Raw genomic sequence first — 12,487 nt, 5'->3', positions numbered from 1 at the left:
CAAAGGTCTTTCTTAAGGTATGTCGGTTTTCTTCATGATAATACACTGTAGCAGTACATTTCAATTTATTTTTCTACATCCTCTCTTTAGTACCATTGGCTTCCATTTATACTTTGGCTGCCTTGTTTTATATCCAGGTTTAACCTTTGTTTAGCCTACTTTACTCCCGATGTCTATGCCACCATATGTTTACCCTAGATATGGTCATTTTTCACCTTGGTATCGCGCCACTTCAACAAGTTTGTTATTTTGTGACTTTAGTTTTATTCTGGAGTGTGTAAGCTTAGATTGTTAAGCATCCTTGTTTTTTAGAATTTCAGCAATATGGTGTTGCGCTTCAAAGGTTGCTAAATATTTTTCAGGTTCTCCAAATATTACAGCAATACAATGTTGCGCTTTCACATTAAACTCTGTCACAGGATATTGCCATTTTTAATGTTTGATACAGTACATCCATCTTTTTGTTGTTTTGAAATACCTATGCATCTCTAGTTCCCTTACCTCATAGTTGTTCTGTCTGTTTGCCTGTCCTATTTAGATTGTGAGCTCTTTGAGCAGGGACTGTCTCTTCATGTATGGTGTACAGCGCTGCGTATGCCTTGTAGCGCTATAGAAGTGATAAGTAGTAGTAGTAGTAGTTATAACAGTAATTGTTATATTTAGGAATGCTGTAGTTGTCTTCTGGCCACTATGTATGATTTGATCTTTTAATATTTTATATGCATTTTAAACTTTGTCCATTTGGTTTATTCTTCAGGATCTCTGGTTTGATTTGATCTTTTTGTTACATTGAGCTGCTTTTCAACTACTATATATTATTTGATATTTCAATATTAGTCATGTTTATATGACGTGTTTTCTAATCTGTCTATGCGTTTTATCATTTATATTTTGTTTGATAGTTCTCGGTTTAGTTATATTATGGTACTTTGGCATTTGTCAAATTTTTTAAAATCGCATTTCACATGTTAGATTTTGTTATTTTTTATTATCATTTATACTTATATATTGTTTTATATATTTTTAGACTCCTGAGGCAGGCCTATGGCCAAAACACAGATCTGTGTTGAGTCTGAAATAAAGTTTGACTTGCTCGACTCAGTTGTCCCAGTCTCTGGAGTTATTGGTCCACTTCCCACTGTTCAGTAGTTTGCGCATGTATGATAGTTTGCAAGCAAAAACCCACAAATTAAGTTTTTCTGCTTATTTTCATTAGATGACTATATGTAACATTGTGGGATATCCCTAATTTCAAATAGTTTGGTAAAATAAATGTGATGAGACTAGAGGAATTGTACTCCATAAAGCACATACTATTTCCAATGACTTTCCTTACACTGTGTGCAAATTTACAAAATATTAGTGTATGTGTAACATGGAGAGTTGTTTGTGTATTTGTGCGAGAGTGACACTGTTTTACTATTTTGTGTTTATGTGTTTGAGGAAGAGATCAGCCTTGTGTGTTAGGAAAGGGAGGGGATAGACTGAGGCATGAATTATGGATGATTCTTTGTGCAGGAGATTGTAGAAGCATCTACAAATGGAAAATGTGGCATTTAGACATGTAGATAACATGCACATGTAAATGGTGATGGAATACCACTGAAAAGATGTGAGCTAAATACTGAATAAAATAAAATGTAGACCATCAGGGTCCTCACAGATGTGGGTCTGGGGTAGGTTTGTACCCTAGTTAACTTTCTTACTTCTAAGACTGAAATCATTTTCATCTTGGGTTTATTACACATGTATAAACAAATGCTGCAAACAGTGTAATTCAATCCAACAACACTCCTCTAGCTCCTGCCAAAATAAGATCCTTTCTCCTTTGTGTCTAGGGCATATGAACAATTTAGTAAGAGTCAAGTCATATACTTGGCATGGGTACAATATTAGATGAGTTGCTGGGGTCAGAAGAGCTGAGAATAGCACTTTGATAACTGTTCTATTTTGGGATGCTCCACTTTGATGACCGTTCTATTTTGGGATGCTCTTTTCTGCCCCGGTATTCATCCTATTGTTTAGGACACACATTTACGGTAGAACTATGTAAGCAATTCATTGACTTAGACCTGAAAACAATGATTTGCATCCCTACAATTTTTGAACACAGAGCTCAAAATAGTAATTTTGATAATACTTATTATAAATGTAATATATTTTTAACTTTTCTATATTTGAGCCAACACAACAAATATCCCAAAAAATTACAGTACGTAAGTTTTTGAGAGCACATAGGTTCCTTTTTCAGAATGGAGATTCCAAATCTATGCTTTTTTTTTTTTTGTTCATGTGCCCTCTGATATTCAGCCCTTGGTGGTCAGAGTTTTTTTTCAAACGCTGATCGTTGCTGGCTAAATTATCCCCTGATATTCAGTGCCGGACCATATTGGGAGATAATTTCGGGCTGGCTAGACATCGGAGCTTATGTGGGTCCAGCCGATATTCAGCCAGGACGCATAAGAGTTATGCGGCATTGGCTGAATATTGATATTGGGCCAGGGATCACACAACTTTGTTTTTTGTATTCTTTTTTTTTTTTTAAAGAGACCCTGAGCCCCCTCCCCCCCAACAATGCCCCCTCTTTCCCTCCCAGCCCGCGGCAAGAACTCCCCCGGAAGACCTTCCTTGACTCCCTAGCTGTCCAGGTAGGCCCTCTCCCTGGGCCTACCTGTATCCCTGGTGATCCAGTGGGGTCGCTTGGGGCAGGAGCATAGCCCTCTTGCCCCTGCCTCTTGCTTGTCCAAAATGGCTGCTGAGAGAGGTGTAATAGATGTTTTTGACCAATGAAAGGTATTAGAACCCCAGTAAAGACACTATGGGCCCATTTTCAAAAGAGAAAAATGTCCAAAAAGTAGCATTAAGCCGTATGTGGACATTTTTCTCACAAAAACGTCCAAATTAGTATTTTCAAATCCATATTTTAGACATTTTTCAATGACATCTATCAAAAATGCATTCAAATCACAAGGGAGCATATCGGGGGGTGTTGTGAAGGTGGGATTAGGGTGTGCCTAACACTTGGACGTATTACAGCCATAATGGAACAAAACAAAAACGTCCACTACTAAAACCAAGATGTTTTGCTCTAGATCTGTTTTCAGAACAAATAAGGCACAAAAAGTTGCCCTAAATGATCAGATGACCATTGGAGGGAATCAGGGGTGACCCTCCCAATACTCCCCCAGTGGTCACTGAACCCCTCCCACCCCCCTAAAAAAGTGAATAAATATATGACTTACCAGCCTCTAGCACATTCTCAGATGTTAAGTCAGGTCTATTAGAGCAGCATGCAGGGGCCTGGAGTAGTAGAGTGGTCAGTGCAGTGCACAGTGGGGGACCCAGGTCCCTATCTCCCTTTACCTGTCACACTTGTGGTGGAAACTGTGACCCCTCACAAAGTCACCAAAACCCTACTTTACCCACATATAGATGCCTCTTTCATCCATAAGGCAATTGTAGTACAGTGGGGGGGGGGGCAGTGGCATTCCTAGGGGGGCTGACTCCCGGGGCGGATCGCCGATGCGCCCCGCACCCCGGGTGCAGCGCCCCCCCCGAACAGCGCGACGCCCCCCCACCGGCGAAACCCCCCCAATCCCCCGGCGAAAGAACCCCCCGGGTGCACGCCGCTGGGGGGGGGGGTGCTGCGCGCCTGCCGGCTCTTCGTTTTCATGCTCCCTCTGCCCCGGAACAGGAAGTAACCTGTTCCGGGGCAAAGGGAGCATGAAAACGAAGAGCTGACAGGTGCGCGGCACCCCCCCAGCGGCGTGCACCCGGGGCGGACCGCCCCCACCGCCCCCCCCCCCTTGGTACGCCACTGGGGGGGAGGTTGGAGGGCTCAGGGGACAAGATAAAGGAGCAAAGAAGTGCCCTCTAGGTTGCCCCATTGCTCTCCTGGGATGTCTGGGGGAGCAGTCTTAAAAATTCAAGGACAGAACACTCCCTCTAGGACACTCCATTTCTCAGAAGGCAAAAAATCTCACCATTCCCTCATTTTGTGTCATTTACTATGAGCTTATTTGCACCAGAAATTTCAGTGTAACAGGTCCCACCCTCTGGAACACTCTCACTTACACCCTATGCTTAGAGAAATCTTTCATAAAGTTTAAATCTGCACTTAAAACCTTTCTGTTTAAAGCTGGATATGAGCTAATAGATTGTTTTCGTGCCCTTTAGAGGATAGTTCAGAGAATGCTGCTTTCCAATCTATTGATGTATTTCCTTTACATTTTCTCAATTGATGGGTGGTATATCAAATCCTAATAAACCTGAAATTTAACCATCAGTATTCTGTACATTTAGGTGCACTGTTATGTAAATGTAAACAACTTGTTATAGAATTGCCATTCATGTAAGTGAGAGTCCTGCCCATCCTCTACTCATATGTACAACCAAATATACACTATGTAAGATATGCACATATTTACAGAATAGTGCTTAGATGGATTTCTGCCCTTTTGCCCATATGTGCTTACATAAGAATTTATATGCCAGTATTCTAATCATGTATGCAGATAATCAACACATAACATTGACATTTGCATATACAGTCAGTCATCCACCATTCATCACAATTCAATTTACCAATAAAATTAATCAGTCTTAAAACTGGAATTAAATTTGGTCGCAGATTTATTAAACATTAAAATTCACTTTTATTTATAACATCATTTAATCCATACAATTAATCTTTCAGTACTGTAAATGGCATATAGAGTGGCTTAGAACAAGTCAGAGCCATTCAGTAGTGAAACTAGCTCCCTTTAGTTATTATTTATTTATTTATTGCATTTGTATCCCACATTATCCCACCTCTTTGCAGGCTCAATGTGGCTTACAATTCATCATGGATGCTGGAGGTAGAAGAGAATATACAATTGGTTTTACAGAGAGTTTTGGGTTACATGGTGGTGAAATACATGATAGTTATAAAGCAAAAGACATAAAAGAACATTTCTGGATATATTAAGGATAGTGCAGTTACACGTGTTGATCTTTGTGATATATTTTGTCAAAGAGATAAGTTTTCAATAGTTTGCGGAAGTTGGTCAATTCATAGACCGTTTTCAGGTTGCGTTCCAGAGCTGCGTGCTTGTATAGGAAAAGATTGATGCATGCATTAATTTACCAAAATTTCCCCCTCTTCTGTCCATGTGACTTACAATACTGTTAAGCCACACTTCACTTGTAGCAGTGCCACCTACAAGTTACCCTAATCCAGTGCGTTTTTTCTAGCAAAAAAGGTGCTGGTACTCAAATGCTAAGCCACTCTTCAGGAGTGGGGTGATCACTGAGGGACCCACCTCACAATAGCCAGGCCCCCTGCAACCAGTCACAGAATCTATGACAAGGCAGAATTGGTGTGTAGAGCCTGAGCTCTTTCATTAAAACTTGGGGTCCATGGGTCAATTTTAGCAGACAATGGAAAAGGTGCCAGTACTCAGTACCCCCAAGTACCCCCTCAAAAAAAGCCATGCCCTTATTCATCCAACATTACCCATTCAACCCGTGGCGGTGCTGCCCATGAGTTACCTTATATATCAGTTCTCATTCCTACAGAAAGTTAAATTAACTGCAACTGGTGCCTGTATATCCTCATATAATCAAGCCAAACCACATGTACAATTTCTCAATCATAATAGATTTTCTAAATGTTAAACATCCATAGCTATCCCAGTATGATTAGTAGTAACCATATAGTCTGGAGCTGTGCCATTTAGGATTTGCAAGATTAAGGTACATAATTTGAAGGTGATTCTCACTTTGATGGGAAGCCAGTGTAATTTGATTAATAAAAGCGAGGCACTTTCAAAATGAGAGATTTTTTTATATGAATCTGGTTGCAGTGTTTTGAGATGTTTGGAGTTTTTTCAACAGGTACTCCTTACAGCCAGCATATATGGCATTCCAATAATCAAATTGGAATAATGTTAATGATTATAGCAATAGTCTGAATGTTTCTGATGAGAAATAGAGTCTGGTTCTTTTCAGTTTCTGAAGAGACCTGAAAGATTTTGTGATTAATGATGAAACTTGAGTATAATTAGACCTAGAATTTTCAGATTATTGTCAATGGGGAATGAAGTGTTATCAATTGTGAAAGTGTTGTAGTCACTTTGGTCAAATAGGTTGGTAGTGACCATAAATTTAGGTTTTTTCCTTATTTAGCTTTAGTTTGGATTCTGAGGCCCAGGTTTCAATCAAATTTAAGCCAAGTTTTGCCTTTTGTAAGATTGTCTTGAATATTCGTTTTGAAGGTTATGCATATGATAACATCGTCAGCACATATGAATGTTTTAAATCCTTCTGTTTGTTGTCTGTTACCTAGTGTTGACATCATTACATTAAACAGTATGAGTGATAGTAGAGAGCCCTGCGGTACACCACAGTCCTGTGAACAAGGAGAGGATCAGGTTCCTTTCATTTTCACTTTCTAAGATTTTGATTTCAGGAATCCTTGAAACCGTATGTGGACTGTGCTCAGGGGTGTGCTGGTAAATTTTTAACAACAGGCTCTCTCTCTCCGGGCATAGCTGGCCCTGAAATTTTTTTTTTTTTTGGGGGGGGGAATACATGCCTCTCTCTCCCCTCCCTTGTGCGGGCAAGCTAGGCATACCTTTGCCGAGCCCCACCAGCCAATAAATGGACTGCCACCATTCTGTGCTGCTTGTTTCTGGCTCTGAGCAGCATGATGGAACCTTCTTGCGCTTGCATGAAAAGTCCCAGCCTGATGCTCAGAGTCAGAAACAAGGAGCAAGGAGCAGCAGCAGTCGATTTACTTGGCTGGTGGGGCCAACATCACTGCCAGCAAAGTAAAAGAGAATTCAGGAGGGGGCCCAAGCCCACATTTTGGGAGTCAGTTGTTAAAGTAGCCATGGGGAGGCCTACTTTAACAACCGGCTCCCAAAATTCTTAAAAACTTAACAACCGGCTCTCGCGAGCCCTTGAGAGCCCGCTCCAGCACACCACTGACTGTGCTACATATGCCAAAATTGTCTAGTATGTTTAGTAGGATATTATGAATAAAAATGAACATAATGAACAAAACATAAATATTGTCACACTGTGATGCCTCTCAAGTGTAGTCAGTCACTTATAAGCCCAGGACCCCGACTCAATTGCAGGTTTTCTATATAACCTTGTTTTTAATAACTTGAAATCATAATAGTTAATAAACATAAAGTTCTATTGTTGCGGGATCCTTCTTCCTCTGGTTCATAGCATTTAACAGCTAAGCCCATATAGGGTGCCTGCTTAAGGCTTTTGCTTATAAAGGGTACCAAATAAAGCCCCCTTTCAACTGGCTGCACCAGAGTCCTTATAGCTCAAGTCTCTCACAGAGTTCAATACTATCTTTTAAAGAAAGTTCCTTCTCTTGAAAAAGTTCATCCACTACAGTTACTTCTAGCAAACTCAAGCCTTTTGCACCCTCACCTCAGTTAACGTCCTGAGGCCCAAGGGACCCCCCACCCTTAAACATACCAGCAAGTGAAAATCTGGTATCCACCCACTTGGGTCAAGCTTGAATGCAGTGCCAAATTCCTAATATACTTCAAAAAGAAACACGTTTAAATGCTTGCAGTAATTCCAAGGGCTTGGTTCCAGCATCCATACCTTCAAAGTTCACTCTCCTGGGAGCCTTCCTCCACCTTTGGATGAAATTGGCAAGCAAGTTTGTTATCAGGCTCTTAGGTTTCTCTCTTTTTACCTTTGCCAAGGCAGAAATGTCCATGGGTTCTAGTTCAGGTGTTACCACCTCCACTTGAACCACTGAAACCCTTTCTATGGGCAACCACTCCATCAGTTGCTACCCTTTCCCCCTCTCCTTTAGCTGATAATCATCATGATTAACCTGCCTAAAAAGGTCATGAAACCCAGCCTCAGGAACTTGGGAAATGTAGTTATGATTAACCTCTCTAGAAGAGTCATGTGACTTGCTCCAGGCTCTTGGGAGTTGTAGTGAGGGCTAACCTTTCTGAAGGAATCATGTGACCTACCCCGGGGAAACTGGGAGTTCTAGTCCCTCAAGCCTTTTGGGAAATGTCTGGCTTTCGGGCGCCTTTTCCCAAAGATCCCCCCCCCCCCAAGGTCTGCCTTGCTCATCACAATAAACAATAACAAACAAATTCAAGGGAGGGAAGGGAGGGACATGAAAAAATTCCCACTCTCCAACAAACACCCTCAACTGCTCCTACCCACCCCATAATGGCATTAAGCTCACCAGAATCCCAGATCCATTCCAATCCCTTCTCAAAACAACCAATCACCAATCTCCCCTCTCTACTGATCAGAACATCCCCACACTGTTACAAACCCTATCCCTTCTCAACTATATCTCTTTAACCTTCCAGAGCCCTATCAACCTCACACTCTTTAATCCCCAACCCCTAACCTTACACCATCTTAGTACCCCCATCCCCTTATAATTCAACACACACTAGTTCTGACTGTCAGCCTCAGTCAATGTTATTACCCTCCCATAGTCTAGCCTGGGGGGGGGGGGGGGGTCCTAAATGTTACTGCCCACTCACAGAAAGGGTACAGAGAAAGAAGAACATCAAATGTGAGAAGCAATAGTTGGGATAAAAGGATCAAACACTGTGTAATAGAAGTCTATAAGATGCTTTCATGCTTTTACTTATGTCAGCTTTGAAAGAAGACGGCAGGGACCTCCACTTGCACTTTCATCTTGGAAGAAAGTAGATTTGCTGGAGATGACTTGCTCCCTATTAACCTCTATTTACCTACATCATCTCCTGCTGCCAGTTAAAATATAAACACAGTACAGAAGTAAATGACTCTATGCATCTAAGTCACAATTTTAGAAAAGCAACCACTTCCAGGCATGCACAGTTTTCAAGGGAGCATGTCCTGAAGAATATGTATGTATTTCCTGTTTTCAAATGGCACTACATGCATACTTTTAAAGACTTTCCATTGGCATTTACATTGCTTCAAGTTATGTGTGTCAATTAACCAGGGCCGCCGAGAGACTAAGCCTGGCCCAGGGCTGCCCCCCCCCCACCTCCCGCTGCTGCCGCAGTCCTCGGTCTCACCTGCCTGCCCTTGGCTCCGTCCACCACAGGGCCCCCTGCATTAAGATCGGCAGCGCCTCAGCTCCGTTTGGAAAGGCAGATCGCCTTCCTTCGGGCCTTCCCTCATTGTGTCCCGATCTCGTCTGATGTAACTTCTGGTTTCTGCGAGGGCGGGACAAAAGGAGGGCCCGAAGGGAGGCAATCTGCCTTTCCAAACGGAGCTGAGGCGCTGCCGATCTTAATGCAGGGGGCCCGGTGGTGGACGGAGCCGAGGGCAAGCAGGTGAGACGGGGACAGCAGCGCCGGCAACCTGACCCCAGCGCCGGACCCCCCTTGGAGGCCTGGGCCCGGGGAATTTTGTCCCCCCTGCCCCCCCTCTCGGCGGCACTGCAATTAACTGCTTACTTTGACTTAGGCTTTGTCAGAGTGATGGTGGGAAGAAGGAGGGAATTGTGTTTAACTCTCTGCTGTTTCTTTTTCTTTTATTTCAATTTCAAAATATTATAAAACAAGTAAAAACTTGTCTGGAAAACAGTTAATGGTTAGGCATAAAAACTGTATAAGGCAAACCAAAAACTAAATAAATATTGCAATCAGCTATTCACTCTACTGTTAAGAGAGGGCGAACCAACCCAGTTCCAGGAAACATATTCATAAATAAATAAAATGGCAATGAAATAGCCTGCAAACTGTACAAATTGGACGAACTACTTCCTCATCATCCTGGACTAGAAGTAGAAGGCGGAGAATACTGAGGGAGGAGCTCCTTTCCAATCAAAAAGCTAGACAACTGCTGGAGTTCAAAGAGCATATACTTAACCCCCTGCCAAGGAAAATTTAAACACATTTGCATTCCTAGGTGCATCAGTCATTAAAATAAGGCTTTCTCCTCTTTTGGTGGTTCTTGCAACTTCCAGAAACATATTAATTTTCTTGTCCATAAGTTTTTCATGACGCTTCTGAAAAAATCATTTCAATACCCAATCTCTGCCTTCTCCTGCACTGGTGGTGGCTTTGATGCCTTCTATCTGCGCCGTACCCAGGAAGGACTCAGTTGCACCAGACTGTTGTGGCTGGTCGGGTTGAGTTCGCTGCTCCAGACTAAAGGATATTTTGTTACTTGAGGGTGAAATGAAACATAGAAAAATATAGACAAATAAAGACCATTTGGCCTATCCAGTCTGCCCATCAATGCCATCTACTCTCCCTTAGAGATCCTATGTACTTGTCCCAAGCTCTCTTGAATTCAGATACTGTTTTTGTCTCCACCACAAGGCTGTTGTGTCTCCACCACCTTTTTCTGTGAAGAAGTATTTCCTCAGGTTACTTCTGAGTCTATCCCATTTCACCTTTATCTTATGCCCCTTCGTTCCAGAGTTTCCTTTCAATTGAAAGAGACTCGCCTCCTGTGCATTTATGCTGCATAGGTATTTAAATATCTCTATCATATCTCCCTTTTTCTGCCTCACCCAGACTGCCTTGTCCAACTGTCTTGCCCAGTTCATCGATACATTCCTCACCCACACCTCACACTATATTAATGTCCCAGGCCCTCCAGAACAATACGGCTCAGTTCTACGCCATAGACTGCTTCACCATTGGAAAAGGTGCAGCGAAGGGCGACTAAAATGATAGCGGGGATGGGACGAATTCCCTATGAAGAAAGACTAAGGAAGCTAGGGCTATACAGCTTGGAGAAGAGACGGCTGAGGGGAGACATGATAGAGGTATATAAAATAATGAGTGGAGTGGAACAGGTGGATGTGAAGCGTCTGTTCACACTTTCCAAAAATACTAGGACTAGGGGGCATGCGATGAAACTACAGTGTAGTAAATTTAAAACAAATCAGAGAAAATGTTTCTTCACCCAACGTGTAATTAAACTCTGGAATTCGTTGCCGGAGAAAGTGGTGAAGGCAGTTAGCTTAGCAGAGTTTAAAAAGGGGTTGGACGGTTTCCTAAAGGACAAGTCCATAAACCGCTACTAAACGGACTTGGAAAACTCCAAAATTCCAGGAATAACATGTATAGAATGTTTGTACGTTTGGGAAGCTTGCCAGGTGCCCTTGGCCTGGATTGGCCGCTGTCGTGGACAGGATGCTGGGCTCGATGGACCCTTGGTCTTTTCCCAGTATGGCATTACTTATGTACTTATGTACCTCAGTCATTGGTGTCATCAACTGCACAAAGAACCCCAGTCCCCCAGGCACATGGGTACACAAGGAGACCTATCAGAAGAGAAAATCATATCACTCTGTGAACATGCAGGTTGTGTGTGATGCCCAAGGAGAGATTATGGACTTGTGTTCTCGCTACCCGGGGTCCACCCACAATGCATATATCTTGCAGCATTCTGGAATCTACCGCAGGTTTGACTAAGGGAAGATCACTGGTGGCTGACTCCTAGGTAAGCAGTACTGGGATTCTTAAACTCCACACTCACTCCTCCCCTACGCCACCCCCTACCTCCCTCATATCCCCAGAACCCATACCTATGACAGATGAGAGAGGCTACCCCAGGAAACCTGGCTAATGATTCCCATTGTCCACCCCTAAAATGAGGCAGAGGAGGAACATAACAAGAGCCACCATCATTGAGTGCAACTTTGGCCAGCTCAAAAACAGATTCAGATGTCTGGACCATTCCAGAGGGGAGCTCCTCTACAGCCCAGAAAAGGTCACCAAGATATTCATGGCCTATAGCAAGCTGTACAACTTCACACTGCAGCAAAGATAGCCCCTGTCAAAGGACACAGCAGCAGCAGCAGGCAGAACAAGAGGATGATGACTCTTTCCCCTCCCCCCCCATCTACAGAACTGGTCCGAGACCTCACTAGCTAGGGGTTCACATCAAAGAATCATATAGACCAATTTCTAATAAAGGTCAGTGCAGTATTTATTTGTGCTTACTATATATCTTATTAAATCCTCCCGTCACCCTCTTCTCCCCCTAGCACACCCCACCCCTCCCCCCAGCACACACTACCACAGCATGGTAAGTATTTGCCTCGCAGCCCTACTTCCCCTTCTCTCTCCCCATTCCCCATCCTCTCTGGGGGCTATTTCACCCCTCCCTCTTGCTGCTGGGGATGGTCCAGACCATACAGGAGCAAATACAGTGTCTGAGTCCTCCCTTGTGGGGCTGCCACTGAAGATTGGAAGGTGGCCTAACCATTGTACCTCAACCCAGGTAATCTAGACTGTTCCAATTTGTGATTGTCTGCACTCCTTGTCCTTCTTGTCCTTTAGATTGTAAGCTCCTTTGAGCAGGGACTGTCCTTCTTTGTTTTTTGTACAGCGCTGCGTAACCCTGGTAGCGCTCTAGAAATGTTAAATAGTAGTAGTAGTAGTGGCCAATGTAACGCTGATTTTTATAAAGGATTTCAGGGTTGATCTGGGAAATTATAGACTGGTAAGCCTTACATCAGTGCCAGGCAAAATAGTGGAAACTA

This window comes from Microcaecilia unicolor, chromosome 1 (assembly GCF_901765095.1).
Source record: "Microcaecilia unicolor chromosome 1, aMicUni1.1, whole genome shotgun sequence".
NCBI lineage: Eukaryota > Metazoa > Chordata > Amphibia > Gymnophiona > Siphonopidae > Microcaecilia > Microcaecilia unicolor.
Note: the sequence above shows the minus strand (reverse complement) of the source record.